Source organism: Dipodomys ordii, unplaced genomic scaffold, assembly GCF_000151885.1.
Source record: "Dipodomys ordii isolate 6190 unplaced genomic scaffold, Dord_2.0 Scaffold1, whole genome shotgun sequence".
In the NCBI taxonomy this organism is placed as follows: Eukaryota; Metazoa; Chordata; class Mammalia; order Rodentia; family Heteromyidae; genus Dipodomys; species Dipodomys ordii.
Genome location: NW_012267217.1, coordinates 48,476,944 through 48,493,069, shown reverse-complemented (window position 1 = coordinate 48,493,069; position 16,126 = coordinate 48,476,944). Strand labels below are relative to the sequence as shown.

The window sequence follows — 16,126 nt, the reverse complement described above, 5'->3', positions numbered from 1 at the left end:
GCCCATGTAATTGTAACCTCTCTGTATGGTATTTTCACAATAATAAAGCAATTAGTTTTGATTGGTATGAGGATTGAATACAGGATATCAAACAACAAATGCCTATTATTTTTCTTTGTTTTCTCTCAGCTTTGGCTGTATGTTTGATTCACCTGAGACCCATTTAGAAAATATTCATAAAAAAAGAAAATATTCATATGTAGTCTCAAGCTTCAGCTCTTGCACTCCAGTTCATCTGGGAACAAGCCCAGTCACTGATGTATATTTATGCTTCTCCTGGTTTTTGTGATTTGCCTCCAGGGCTTAGAATCTAAACCAGTGTTTTTCAAAGTGTTTTACCCAGACTAGCATTACCAGCATCACTTGGGAAACGTGTCTGAAATGCAGATTCTTATCATCATCTCAAACTTACTGAATCAGAAACTTTGGAGTGGGGCCCAACAATCTGTTTCAGCAAGCACTCCATGGGATTCCTATGCATGCTCAAGTTTGAGAGCCACTGATCTAATCCATTAGTAATGAATGACTGAGAAGGAAAGACAACTCCAGCTTTGCCTTTTGTCATGTTTTAAAAGGGGGTGAGTCTTACAACTGGGAACATCTGAAGCAGAATGACTTTTCTATGTTATGATTTTTTTCATATCTTCATTGTAAAGGTGTCCAACAGGAGGGTTACAGTTATATAAATAAGGTAATGAGTACATATCTTTTTAAACACTGTTACCTCCTCCCTCATTTTCTCCCACTTCCTTTCTCCCCCTCCTCCTCCCCAAGTTGTATAGTTCATTTTCAACTTAGTGTCAAGTGAGTATCATGTTTGCGTTAGTTTGTCATTTGTCCTGCTGTTTCTGAGATTCCCTTTCCCTTTCACAAATGGGATAAGCTTATATACAAGACAAAGGGCACGGAAAATGCATTTATAAGTCAAGTTTTAAAGTGAATAAAGGGGAAACAAGGTAATTCATTGTTAGTGTTAGTTCGTTAATTCCTGACTGTGTGGGATCTCTTTGGTTTGAGCCCTGCCCATGCAATAGTACGGTGCACTGGGAAAACTTCTAGGGCAGAGTGAGACTGGATGCCAGTCCTATTGGCAGGAAATCCATAAACAAAGTCTTTTAATCTTGGTATCATTGTTTATTGCATGAATAAATTAATACACTCAGATTTCCAGTACACCTACAAAATGCTGAGATTCTTTTAAGCATTGATGAAAAGAAGCAAAGTCAACTTGAACATGACATCTATGAACGATTAGGAACAAACTTTTCTCTTCCTAGGTTATGTTTTGGCATTTTGAAAAGAAAAGAGACATTAAGACTTATATTTAGATGTATATATATTAAAATTATTCAGAAACAATCTACATAATAAAATAAAGTATTATCATCATTTATATATAGAATGAAGAAAATAAATTCATTAATAAAGGACATTTTACATTAATTTCTTCACCTCAAAATTTATGAGATAGTTGACAACAAATTATAGCCTGTGGGTGAACTGCTTATTTTTGTGAATAAATGGTATCTGAAGATGTCATTTGCACATTGTCTATTGCTGTTTCTCTAATAAACTATCAGAGTTCTTCTTGGTCAACTGAGACCATATGGATTATAGGTTAAAATATTAAGCATATGGTTCTATAAGAAATACAATTTCTGTGATTTATACCAGTATATTTGAAAATTGACAGAAATAATTGGATATTACTCATGATATTTAATTTTTTAGAAATATTGAAACTTACTGGATAAATTATTTTCTTTTAAATAACGCTTTCTGAAGTTTTATTTAGAGATTTCTAATAATTCTAAAAAAGTATATGCACAAAATATTTGTTTAAAAGTTTATATTCTAAGTCCACTATTTTGAAATAATTCTGTATATATTAGTATAATACAATAGTATAATACAAGAGGAAGTGAATAGAGAAGAGGAACAGAAAGAAAGAGGCAGAGACAGAGATTGAAACACTACTCATCTCTTGATCTTTCTCAGTTTGTTTTTCATCTGCATTTCTTGATTTATAAAGTCATAATATTTTTCATTTAATGTTTGGTATGTAATACAAATACAATTTAAGAGGTAACAGTTTTATAATGTCTTTAAAATTACATAATTTTGTCCAAGTTCTTAGTTTGGTATTTTAAGTGATTTTTGTGTATTCTTTTTACTTCAGTAGTATTTGGTTTACATTAAATCATTTGATAATGATTAATGGCACACAATAACTGAGAGAACTCACTGTAAGAGGAGGAAAAGAAGATAATCTTGAAAATCTATTCAGGTGTACTGTCTTTCACAAAATTTTCTCCCCCTTTGTGTTACAGACTTGATCCATAAAGTTTTTCTTGCCTCCTTTTTTGTGCCTTAAAGTACAGATGGGTCTTAGTCCAAACCTCTTGAGCCAAAGGTGCTATATTAATTCTAAATGTTCTTGGCTCATGAACATAATCAAACCACCGAATCAATGTCAGTCTGTTTTACCTAATCATAAAAATGATTTCCTAGGATTCAGTCCTCCAAAGTGATAGAATATCCAGTGGTATAATTCTCCTCACAGAATAAAAATTTGTAAAATATATGCATATAATGTAAGATACCCACATCTGGAATTAAACTTAGAAATAGCACAGGATTATGATGCTAAAGAGAAGGAAAGAAACAAGTGTGTCTTCTTTGACCTCCTAGAGTCCCTAGTAGAAATACAAAACTAGAAGCCAGGAGAGCTGAAATCCCACTCACTATCAGAACAGTGAGAGCATTCTAGGTTGTTGAGTTATATGGAATTTGTGGTTCAGGTTGAGCCTGGGATGGTAGTAGTTTGTATGAAGATTTTCCATGAGTTGCTTGCAAGGGTCTATATATTATTTCCATAAAATAAGATTTCACAGGCATAGCAGAGATTTCCTACTCTACCATAGAGACCAAACCATGGCCCTTGTGACTGAGCATTGCTAGAAGTTATCGTGTAATCCTAACCTGATTGTAGAGACCTCTTCTGGTACCTCAGGCTCACAGTTGAGCTTTTAAAAAGAATTCTACTATAGGAGTAAGAGTCGTGTTCATGAGCTTCATTAAAAATGAAGTTAGACTTTTCTTGTTGAAGCATGAAACCAAGCAAGGAAAGGTGAAAATAAGCTTAATATACTTACACTGTTCACTACCTTATTTGGGAAATCAACCTACCATAGTTTCTTTAGATTTTTCCACTGATAACACTTAGCATATATTAAAACTTTGCCATGTATAAATATATATAAAGAGAACAGCAGTTAAATCTAAAAAGCATACAAGTAATAAAAACTGACCCTGAGTCAATTATTGGTAATCAAAGACTTAACCAACCCATTATAACCATGTTCAAGAATTTAAAGGAAGAGATTAATGGGTGTACTAACAGAGATTCAGATGATAAATTACAAACCTTTAGAAGAAGCAGTGGGGGTAGAAAATTAAATGCTGCCTCTTTGTACAGTTAATATATACTTATAAATACAGGATAGGGAAGATATGTGAAATAAAAATTTCCCTACCGCTATGACCCAGCAATCCCACTTTTGGGCATTTACCCAAATGATCATAAACAAGACCATACTAAAGTTACCAGCACAACTATGTTTACTACAGCATTGTTTACCATAGCTAATATATGGAACCCAACCCAGATGCCCCTCAGTAGATGAATGGATCAAGAAAATGTGGTATATACACACAATGGAATTCTATGACTCCATCAGAAAGAATGACATCACCCCATTTGTTAGGAAATGGAAAGACTTGGAAAGAATTATATTCAGTGAAGTAAGCCAAGCTCAAAGAAACATAGGTCCCATGGTTTCCTTTATTTGCAATAACTACTATAAATGTAGGACAAGCAGAAAAGGTCCAAAGCTATGTACATATGACCATATAACATGATGTCAAGCGAAATGAACCCCAAGACAGGGACACATTTTTTCTTTCCTGCTATTATTTTTAATTTATTTATAATGTACTATGTGATTTTTTTTGTTTCTTTGTTAAGTTCCTCCCCATGGTATAACCCCTCTTTTCAATGTATTTGATTTCAGTGTCCTGCATCTTGTATATACATTTTTCTAATTTGGGGAGGGGAAGGGAAAAAACAAAATGCTTAAATAGTGATACAGGTTGATCCATTGTAACAAGAAACTATGTTGAAAACAAACTTTACAACTTTGGCAAGGGAGGGAGTAGTTGGGGAGGTGGGGAAGGAAGGGATGGTAGGGGAAAAACAAAGGAGGAGACAACAATGCTCGATAAAAATGTACTCATTACCTTACTCATGTAACTGTAACTCCCTGTATAGTATTTTTACAGTAAAAAGTATTAAAAATTTCCCTCAATGAGAAAAGTATCAGACTGAGCATTGCAGAAATAAAAGAACTCAGGGAATTCAACAGAAAACAATCAAAGTTATCAAACTGGAGCACAAAGAAAAAAGATTAAAAACATATATAAATAGATTCAATCATTAAAGAAATTATCAAATGGTCCAATATATACCAATTGGGACTTCAGATGGAAATGAAATTGCATTCATGAAAATTGCACAAGGAAACCCACTGTGACCTATGGAATAACAAAGGGCAGAGAATGAGGCAAGAAAACAAGAGAGGGAGTCAGGCTGAAAAGAAGATCTGCATGTGTGCAATGTCACAGTATAATCCCACTGTACATTTAAGGTACATTTAAATAATGAATGACAGGAAAAATCAGTTTCTTTTCAGGGTAGATAGCAACAAGTGGTGGGAGGGCAAATGGCAGGTGTGTAGGAAGTGAAACCTGGACGCAGTATTGCATACACGTGTGTGAAAACAGTGATGAAATATGTTCACATTGCTTTAAGAAAGCAGAGAATGGAGGAGAGTTACAGAGGGGGTCGATGTGATCAAGGTAATGTATGAAACACTTCCATATAATGAATAGATACTGATAAAAATGCTTAAAAAGATAGAGTTGTGTTAGAAGCTAGGATTGCTATTTGGGTATCATTGCAATGATAAGGAAGCCAAAAACAAATCACAGACCTTCAAGACCAAACAAAGACGTGAGGCCATGTGACAAGGGAAAGTGAAATCATGACCGAGAAGAGAAAAAATATCGTTTTATTAACTGCTGATGATTTTCCATTTTTACATAATGCATGGGTTTTTTCTCCCCAAAACTCCTAAAATGTTTTAGAATCTTATAGTAAACTTTCTGTGTTTTAAACTACAAGAAACAATGAAATAAAAACATGAACTAAAAATTTCACTGGGGCCAGGCTCTGGTACAAGCTTGTAATCCTAGCTACTCAGAAGGCTAACATCTAAAGATAGTGGTTCAAAGTCAGCCAGGGCAGGAAAGTCCATGAGACTTTAATCCCCAATTAACAATCAAAAAGCTAGAAATGAGCTTTTGCTCAACTGGTAGAGCATGAGGTTTGAACAAAAACAGCTCACAGACAGTGCACAGTCTCTGAGTTCAAGCATCAGGACAATCACAAATACACAAAAGAATTAGTGGATAAACAAACACCAGGGTTGAAAACTGGGGAGGGTGAATAAAGATTTCATGAAATTGAACACAAATGAACAAAAATATTGAAAAATTATATAGTTTCATTTTTCAATGGAAATATTCTATAAAGTATATACATAATTGAATTTTCAGAGAGGAAAGAGAAAAAACAGAACAGGGACAAAAATATTTTTGAAAAAATAATGGCTGATAATCCTCAAAAGAGAATCAAGGTACTAATAATTTTTAGAATCTGAAAATTCCTGGTAGGATCAATCACTGCACCTAAACATATATGCAAGCTGTCAAAACAAAACATTAAAAGAAAATCTAGATGCAGTCACAGATAAAAGAAATAAATGTACAGGGAACAATGCTAGAAATGGCAACAGGCTTCTCCCCACAGATAATGGAAGTAGCATCATGTTTTTAAGGGCAGAAAATTCAATATTAGCCTAAAAGTCCCTTTAATCATGTGGATAAAAAGTTTTCAGATCAATACTTTGAGAAAATTCATCCCTAGCTGATCTTTCCTGCAAGAGATGCTGAAAAGAAATGATTCAGAATGGATGAAAACGTTACCAGATGGAAACAACTGAATATAGAAAAGAACAAAATTCTCCAAATGATAGATGCATTAAGAAGCAAAATATACCTTTTTCTTAATTTTCATGAGAAGACTGCTTATAAGAAAACTTATAAGACTTTATAAGAAGTCTACTTATAAAACTTGAAGGTTTTGAAAGACACATTAAGGATGCAATATAAACACAAAATTACAACACCACAAAATATGGGGGTCTAAATTAATTTGTTATTTTTTAATGTCATTACAATTAGATGAAGTTAAAATCAACTCATTGTATTATGACTTAAAGTAGTAAACCATTTGTTACCGTAGCAATGTACTTTAATCTTAAAATGCTTAATGAAAGAATCCAGAAACTAAGCATATGTATTAATGACTCATCCATACAACCTTGAAGTTTATTCACTCCATGGTTACAAAACAGAATTTTTTCTGAGAACTGGGCTTTTATGGAAAGCCTAGATAAAGGCATAAGGAAATGTGTTCTGGTTAAAGAGATCTTCTAAGCCATCACTGCTGTTTACAATTACCATACTTCATTAATTTAAATTTTGATAATTTTTATTTCATAGTATGCACATATATATACACATACACAGAAACACATACTATATATATCAACTAAATGATTAAATACACTTTATTAAAATGCTTTTTTCTCCTAACATCACTCTCCTGATGTCTGGGATACAATAGATACTTTGGAATATTTATATCTGTGATATATTTGCAGTGTTGTTATAATTTTTCCTCTTGTTTTGCAATATCTAGATATTGGCTTATCTTATATTTGATTGAAAATGAAACAAAAGACATCCTATTTTTAGAATGGTCACTATCAAGAAAACAAAATATAACAAATGCTGTAAAGGTTGCCACCAAAAGGGAACACTAATACACTATTGGTGGGAATGTGCACTTGTTCAACCACTCTAGAACACAGTATAGAGGTTCTTCAAAAAAATTAAACATAAAACTGCCCTATGATCCAGCAATTCTACTGCTAGGCCTTTACTCAAAAGATTACAAACCAGGGACTGGGAAGGTGGCTCAGTGGTAGAGCGCTTGCCTTGCATGCCTGAGGCCCTGGGTTCGATTCCCAGCACCACATAAGCAAAAAGAAAAAAGCCAGAAGTGGAGCTGTGGCTCAAGTGGTAGAGCACTAGCCTTGAGCTGAAGAGCTGAGGGACAGTGCCCAGGCCCAGAGTTCAGGCCCCACGACCGGACCCAAAAAAAAAAAAAAGATTACAAACCAGGATATAGAAAAGCCACCCGCATAAACACAGAATCAGCCCACAGGACTTTTAATGGACAAATGGATCAAGAAAATATGGCATACAATGTGGTACACATGGAATCCTACTCATCAATTAGAAAGAATGATGTTGTACAATTTGTAAAGAAACATAGGTCCCTTTAACTGCAATAACTAGTATATGTCTAGGACAAGCAGAAGAGGTCAAAAGCTATGTACATATGACCATATAACCTGATGCTAAACAAAATAAACCCCAAGGTAGGGACACAAGAGGTTTTATCTTTGTTGCTGTTCTTTTTAATATACTTATAATGTGCATCAGATTTTCTTTGTTTCTTTGTATGTTCTTCTCCTATGGTACAATCCCTGTTGTCAGTGTATTTGATTCCGGTGTCCTGCATCTTATATAAACATTTTTCTAATTTGGGAAGGGGAAGGGAAATGACAAACTGCTGAAGTAAGGATTCAGGATGACCAATTGTAGCAATGAGAAGTACAAGACACTATGTTGAAAACCAACTTTACAACTTTGCAGGGTAGGGGGAGGGAGGAGTTGGGGAAGTGGGGGAGGAAAGAGATGGTAGGGGAAAAACAAAGGGGGGGTATAACAATGTTGGATAGGAAATGGACTCATTAACTTGCTCATGTAACTGTAACCCCTCTGTACAGTATCTCTACAATAAAAACATATATTAAGAGGGGGGAAAAGAAATGGTAAGATCTAGAAAGAAATGATGATAAGTGAAGTCAGGTTCAAAGAGACAAAGGAGATTTTTCCTTACTTGTGGAAGCTAGATTTAGCTTGTAGGCTTATAAGTAAATACATTGCATGGTGTGCAAGTGTATACAAATGTATTCACTGAAATGTGGTAGATACAATAGAAAATTCAAATAGTGTAATTCCTTAGAAAGGCAAGGTCAAGGTTTAGCAAAATGAACCAACAGGGAGCAAGTACTCAACAGGGGTGGGGTGGGGGTCAAGGAGAAATGGATAGATGAATGGAGAGGAGAAGTGAGGGAGAATGCAGTCAGGAATCCAATGAATAACCTGCAAAATGTAGAAGAGTGAAGGAAGGGGTTGGTAGGATGGATGGATGAGGGTTAAAGGGATGCCACTGATCAAGACACATTGTTTCCAAAGCTGCTTTCTTAAATGGCAACTTTTTTGTACATCTATTGAAAGACAATAATAAAAAGATCCGCAGGAGAGAATGAAAACATAATGGAAAGAAGGTATCAGCGATAAAATACCCAAGTGAAAAAGAAACATAACAAATAGCAGCATCTACAGAGCATTAAGGTGAAAACCATCTCAAGTTTTTGAGTTGATATTGAAATAGAATTTCAAGCGTAACTAGGAGAAACATTGTTAGATGTTGAGGGCACATTAGTGGTCATTTAAAAAATACAAACAAATCTGAATATGATTTTTATTATTTTTTAATTGAGGCATTTCTATCTGTAAAGATTTATACTCTCACCTTTAAAAGTTTTTGAATATTGGATTTGCTACTGAGTTTTTAAAAATTCATCTAGTTGCAAGTGTTAGTAGTACATATGTACTCTAGTAGTACATATCTGATTAAACATATCTTCTTAATCACAGAGCTAATTTACTAAGTACATATGTGTATCCTTATGCATACATTAAATGTGCTAATTGGAAAATATTGTTCATGTGCTTAAGTTATATTCCTGTTGCCATTGAAACTCAGTTCAATGATTTGGAAATTATTTTTTCATGGTTGGAATAATGTAGGGAAAGATTCTACAATGATATGCTAAGGAATCTAGGTCCCAACCACAACAGAAAAGTTAGGTCTCTGTATAATTTGAGGGAATACAGAACTGTTCAAAAAGCGGGGGAAATCTACTTAGGAGTCTCTAGGTTAAGTTGTGGGGCACTCTGGGAGGGCAGGCATCAGGAGAGATGAATGAGCTGCCACAGGAGGAAGGTGAAAATGGACTGGAGCGATGGGGCATGACAGCCCCACCAAAGATGAAAATGATTTGTACATTCCCATCAAAAACGTAAACGCCGAAGTCTCCTGCAATTTCTCCATTTCCTTGTCTACTACTACCTTCCTATCATTTTGTATGAAGACACTAGTTCACACAATAACACTTTCTTTTTATAACTTACTTTTTGTTTTTGTTTTCTTTTATTTCCTGTTGTCTTTGATATTCTGCTTCTTTGCTCCCTTGATTTACTTTATTACTTTGGTTGAGTGAAGGATGGCTATTTCTCTCAACCTCCAACAAGGTTCTCCATGCTTCTAAGCCAGACATACTTTATTTAAGATGCAGTATATACATGCATATATGTACATATGCTAACTGTAATGCAGCACAACTGAACACAGTTTGTTTTTCATTTTAAAAACTTTATTGTAAAGATGTTGAACCAAGGAGTTACAATTATACAAGAAAGGTAATGGGTACATTTCTTGTTGAACATTGTTACCCACTCCTTTATAGTTCCTCCACTCCTCCCCTCTCCTCCACTCCCCACCCCCCCGCCCCGCAAGTTGTAAAGTTCATTTCCAACATAGTGTCTTGTGAGTATCTTTGTTACAATGGGTCATCCTTTGCCCTTCTTTTAGTATTTTGTTTTCCCCCTTCCCTTCCCCAAATCAGATAAATATGTATACAAGATGGAGGGTACCAGAATCAAAGACAGTGATTGTCAGGGATATTGTGAGGTGTTAAATTCGGGTTTTCTAAACAAATTTTATATGTCTGTTTTAAGACAACTAATACAGTAGAGCGCATGAATGATATCTCTAAAACCTGAGGGTTGTTTTAACAAACAACAAAATATGGTTAATGGAAGGATAGCATATTTATAGAAAGAAAACCAAAAAGACATTGTTTAGGAGAACAGTAAGAAAAATTGGGGGCAGGGGGTTTAAAGGTCTTATACTTGCTCTGCTTGCTCAATTGACTTGCTTCCTTGGCTAGCATGCTACTACTTGAGCCACACCTTCAGCCTGGCTTGGTGCTGGCAATTTTAGAGATAGAATTTCACAGACTTTTCCTCTTAGGGTAGCTTTGAACTGTAACCCTCCAGGTCACAGCCTATTAGGGTAGCTAGAATTACAGGTGTGAACCACAACCTGAGACAAGGAAAGTTCTCAGGGAAAATCCTTGACAAAAAGGATATGAATTGATCATTCCAACACACAGTCACAAATCTCCACTTATCCTGGGTCAGATTTGAACAAATTCAAATAAATCAGTTATAGGTATCCAAAGCTTAGACTACCATGAGTCCAACCAATCAGGAATAAAAGATATTTGGAAAAAATTGTATCTGTGCTAAACATAAGTACATATTTCTTTTGTTATCGTGCTCTAGATAAAACATCAACCAAATTTAAATAATATTCTAGCTATTTTAAGTAATCTAGAGGTAATTTAAATGTCAAGTTGGTGAACATGCCTATAGTTATATGTTGTGTTCGACTCTTAGTCACTATGCCAGAAAGAACAACCAACTGAAAGGAAGAAAGGTCTATTTGGCCCATAATTTTAGATGTTTCAGTCCATTATAATGCCTGGCTCCATGACTCTGGGTCTGAAACATGGCTGAACATCATGGTTCTAAGAGCTTGTAGAAGAGGAAGCCATTTATATCAGGGTAGACAGAAAGCAGAAACAGAGGTAGACAGAGGGAGGGGGAGAGAGACAGACAGACAGACAGAGATAGAGAGATAGAGAAAAACAGAGAGGAGAGGGAGACAGACACAGACACAGAGACAGAGAGGGAGACCGAGACTGGCTGTATTAGAAAAGCTTTCTATGTTCTACTTTTATTCAATCCTGGCTCCCAGCCCATGAGATGGGACTGCTCACATTTAGGTGGGTCTTACCTACTTAATTAATTATCATGGGGTTACCTAATATGTGTTTCAGGGTGCAATTAAGCTCTGCTCTGCCTGCTTGTTTAAACTCTTATCAATATATCCCTTTCAAAATGAGTTTGTACTATTTTTCACACTTTTGTGCTTTTATATTGGTACTTTCACAATTGAGAATGACCCTTAATATGGGTTTGATGTGGTCTATGTCCCCAAGTCCAAGTGGCTGTGACGTCACCTGTGTTAGATAAGCATCATTTAGAGTTGAGTTAGAGTACTGTCATCTGTGAGTTCTGTGGCTACCTATTATATAAAATGCCATCAAACATAAATACACAAAGATCAAGGTTATTTGTTGATTAGCTTGTAGGAAAATAAGAATTTGGTATCTGAGTTAAGTTATATTTTGTATATAAAGAAGTATATTTTGTATGTCTGTATTGATGATAATTTTCCCCTAATCTCTCTGTGAAAGCCAGGAAGCAAGCTTGAAAATACCTTGCTGGTGTTATGTTGAAGAGAAAGCAGACTCTACTTACACTCAAACTGTTTCTGATCTTTTGTAAAACTCTAAACTCATAAGCATTAAAGGGAAAAGGAGGCTGCTAGGAACTTCTAAAGACAAGTAAGAAGAGTGAAGATGGCAATTCCATTAGTGGAAACAGACTACAATATGCTGCCAAGCTGTGAGAAGGAAAGACTGTATTTTCACTCGGTTGCATTACCTAGAGAAGGTAGTCAGATCTCACAGGGACAAGCCACATGATTTACCTAAAGGGCTCGGTCTCAGGACCAGCTCACACATTGTCCAAAGATTTCCCCTCAGTGACAGCAAAGAAACTGATATCATCATGATGCAGGGTTTTGGGCATCTCAGTGATGGGCAGATAGGACATGGAAAGACCCCTGAATCTGAATACTGAATAAGACCCCAGTGTCCTGGCACAATCCTAAAGAAGGGATGCCCTAAGAATCACCAAGAAAGACTTTCTATCTAGATTTGTAAGAAAGATTCAAATCTAAATTAGCTTGACTTCCAGAAACCAGATGCAATAGATCTTAATCTGATTTGCATCAGACAGAGAATCATAGGTGGTGAACATAAGTAGCATATTCCTCCATGGTTAAAAGTTATTCCATGTATTGTACTGATGGGAAGGACAGGTGAAATCAGCTTATTATTGTTTCATTTCTGCTCTAATACTGGCACTTTGAAACTGCTTTCCCAAACTTCATGTCCTCTTTAGGGTTCTTTCATGGAAATCCACCTGACAGAAGTTTATGCTGCTCACTTATTTCTGAGGCATTTTGCTGCTGTTTCTAACCCAAATATAAACTTTATGGTTTCTCTGTTTTTCTTAGGTGGGGATTTGATGAGTAACTAGCTGAATTAACTAATGAGTATGCTCCCTCACGTTCCTCTGAGGCAGCTCCCACTAGAGTAGGCATATGTATATATACATATATATACACACACACACACACATATATACATACATACACACGCATATAGATATACATACATACACACATATATACACACACATACATACATACACACACATACATACATACATACACACACATATAGATATACATACATACACACATATATACACACACATATATACATATATACACACATATATACATACATACACATATATATACATACATACACACATATATAGATATACATACACACACATATATATACACACATATACATACATACACATATATACATACATACACACATATGCACACACATATATATACATACATACACATATATATATACATACACACATATATACATACATACACATACATATACATACACACACATATATATACATACATACACAAACATATATATACACACATATATACATACATACATATATATACACATATACACACATATATACATACATATACACACATATAGATATGAAACCACTCCTCTATACTTTTTCCAACAGAGGTTACTCCACTTACTTGCAGAAATCATCATACATATAAGCTACTACATAAATAGGATAATAAGATGAGTGAAAAATAAACATTCAAGGTCCCAAGGAACCTTGTAATGATGTGACCCTTAAATTATATGGTGAAGAGCATTGTCTGAGTTTAGATTTGCTCTTCATTGACAATTGATATATTGAAGTCAAATGTATTTATTATCTGTATAGTAGTAATGTGAAGAGTAAAATTCAAATTAGAAGACATTTCACCATTGCTGCCACATATATTTGAACAAATGAGTCATACATCATACTCAATGAATGTAAACAGGAGTTTTTGTAGCAGCCATAGTCACTACTTTCTACTTTCCATCTTGGTAGCGAGTTTAAAGAAAATCACTTCTCTTTGGAAAACCTAAATAATAAAGTGGACTGTAAAACATACAATGCACAACAGAATTTTATATTTGATCTTCCAACTACTTAGTAAAGTATGGTCATTCTGGTGACCAGAATGATATGACCTAGCAGGTTTTTGAGAATCTTTTCAGAGTCTATTTCTTCTTCTCTGCTTTCTTTATTAAATCACCCTTCCTTTTGTATTGAGAATGAAGTTTCTCTCTCTCTCTCTTTCTCTCTCTCTCTCTTCTCCCCCTCTTCTCTCTTCCTCTCTCTCCCCCTCTCTCTCTCTCTCTCTCTCTTGGTCTTACATTTACTGGTCCATTAAAAGTTGTCACTTGGGGAGTGTTCCGCACCATCTAATGTGAATGATAGGCACATTGCCTTTTACTGCCACCACAATTTCTGTTCACACCTCCTCCCTGTAAAATCACACCATCAACTAATTAAAGCTTTTAAAGAACACTGCCGTAAAATGAAATAAATAAAACCAACTTTGAAAAGAAGACACCCAAGCTCCTTTTTGGTGTTTTTGACATCATATCGCACTAGCTTTTCTTAAACTCTCTTTGCTCTTGGCTGTTTTTTTTTCCCCATCAGAATTGACTTGCTCGGCTGGGAATGTATCATTGGAAAATGTTCTGCAGGATATAAGTGATTATTTAAAAAATATGTCATCTCAGATGTGCTGATAGATTATCACTAGCTCAAAGGGATCATAAGCCGAGTGACATTTCACCTCCCATAGGATTTCACATGTTGCATGTGGACATGTTTGAATCAGGAAGGTAGCTTTGCTGAGGGCCTATCTGCAGATATAGCAAAGTGGTCTGCTTCAAGTATTCAAATTGCTTTATAAGGCTATAAATATGTCCTGCCATGTCCGTATAGTTTATGCCATCTGTTGTATTCATTAGTAGATTCACACATGATGTATTTAGTTATTGTTGTCAAGGATTTAAATATACCAGTTTAATATAAGGAAGAACACATTCTATTATTTTTTAATATCTTTATCTTTGGATAGAGTATTTTTTCCAGACGAAAATCCTGATTTTATGTGAGATAACAGTGTATTCTCATTAAGCACATCTTTCTTTAAAAACTATACACGTATTAATGTAGTCAGATTTTCTTTCACTTCATTTTAGCTGCTCCCTGCTTCTGTGCCTGAATTTACAACAGAATTCCATAGGTTTGAATCCTCAGAACAGATGACCGGTGGTATTACAATTATGCTGAAAGATGTTTTGTTTTGAATGTCTGTTTTATTAAAGGGCAATCATAATCAGCTCATGATTTATGCATGTGCAACTGGCATGCCAACAATATTCCTGTTAAAATAACCTCATCTCCCGAATTAAATCATACACATATGGGGTGATACCTTTTGCACCATGAAATGGGGCTATTAACCTTGCTGTTTCCTGATCAAAAGAGTGAGTCGGCAAAGGTCGGTGTGTGTCACACAATAGCTTCCTCACAAATTGCATAAATAAATACACAGCCTATATATTCTGTCCTTTGGGTGTTGGCAGCAGGTGTTACCTGCAGGGTGTCATTCTCTGTAAGCTGCCTCTTAGATTCATGCTGAGCATGCTCTGCTGTTTATATGAGGCAGTGAAGCAGCACAGACTCTGCTAGCATCAAGTCAACACGATATGCTCATGTTTGTGCCTGTCACTCCTCAGCTCATTATGCTGCTGTTAGTTTTGCTTGAAGTGTTTTGTTCATCCTTTGGGTATGACTACCCTTCTTCGGATAGCCACATAATTGTTTTCTCATTCAGGTACCATCCATTTTCATTACATGACTGGTCAGCATGACTGAAAGTTGATAAGGATGACTTATATGCCCATTAGACATCTGTGTTATAAGACTAACTTTTATATGACTTTGTTTTATCATTTGTATATAGCTCTGGATAGACACAATAGAAATATCAGCCAATGTATACGCCAATTATCCCCCACAAATCTTCAGGCTTACATGACTAGCATGTCTTTTGTTTAGCTAAATAATTTCTTATGTACTTTCTGTACCAACTGGATTGTACTAGTCTGCTTCATTTCTGCATGCTGAAATTCTGTCTTATGAAATTTAATGGTCTCTTTGAAAAGCCAGTATATTTAAATCTCTATCTATAGGCTGAAATGAATTGACAGATAATATTAATTTGTATATTGAATACATTGACCTAGCAGAAATTTTAAAAAACAGGAAATAATTTATGATAAATAATGTCATTTTAAAAGTATAAATGCTAATATGAAACTATATTACAGCACATAGTAAGGGAGTCACAGGCTTATAAATACATATGAGGCCATCATTGTTGTGACAGCCACAAGTAAAAACTGCTAAGGTGAACTGCTCAGGAAAGTCAAATTAAAGTGAGATGATTTTTAGCAAAGAAAAATAAAAAGGGAAGATGCCTGCTGCCATCTCTGCAAATACCGTTCCTATTGGTTCTATCATTCAAGTTTACTGTAAAGAAAAGTGCCTCCTAAGAACAAATTGTCAAGAG

At 35.2% G+C, this 16,126-nt stretch overlaps 1 protein-coding gene across 2 annotated transcripts in view; it reads right to left on the bottom strand.

The window, feature by feature from the left end:
- The window catches only part of Spag16 (sperm associated antigen 16), a 775,427-nt gene that overhangs the window by 343,731 nt on the left and 415,570 nt on the right, over positions 1 to 16,126 (bottom strand). The window lies entirely within an intron of this gene.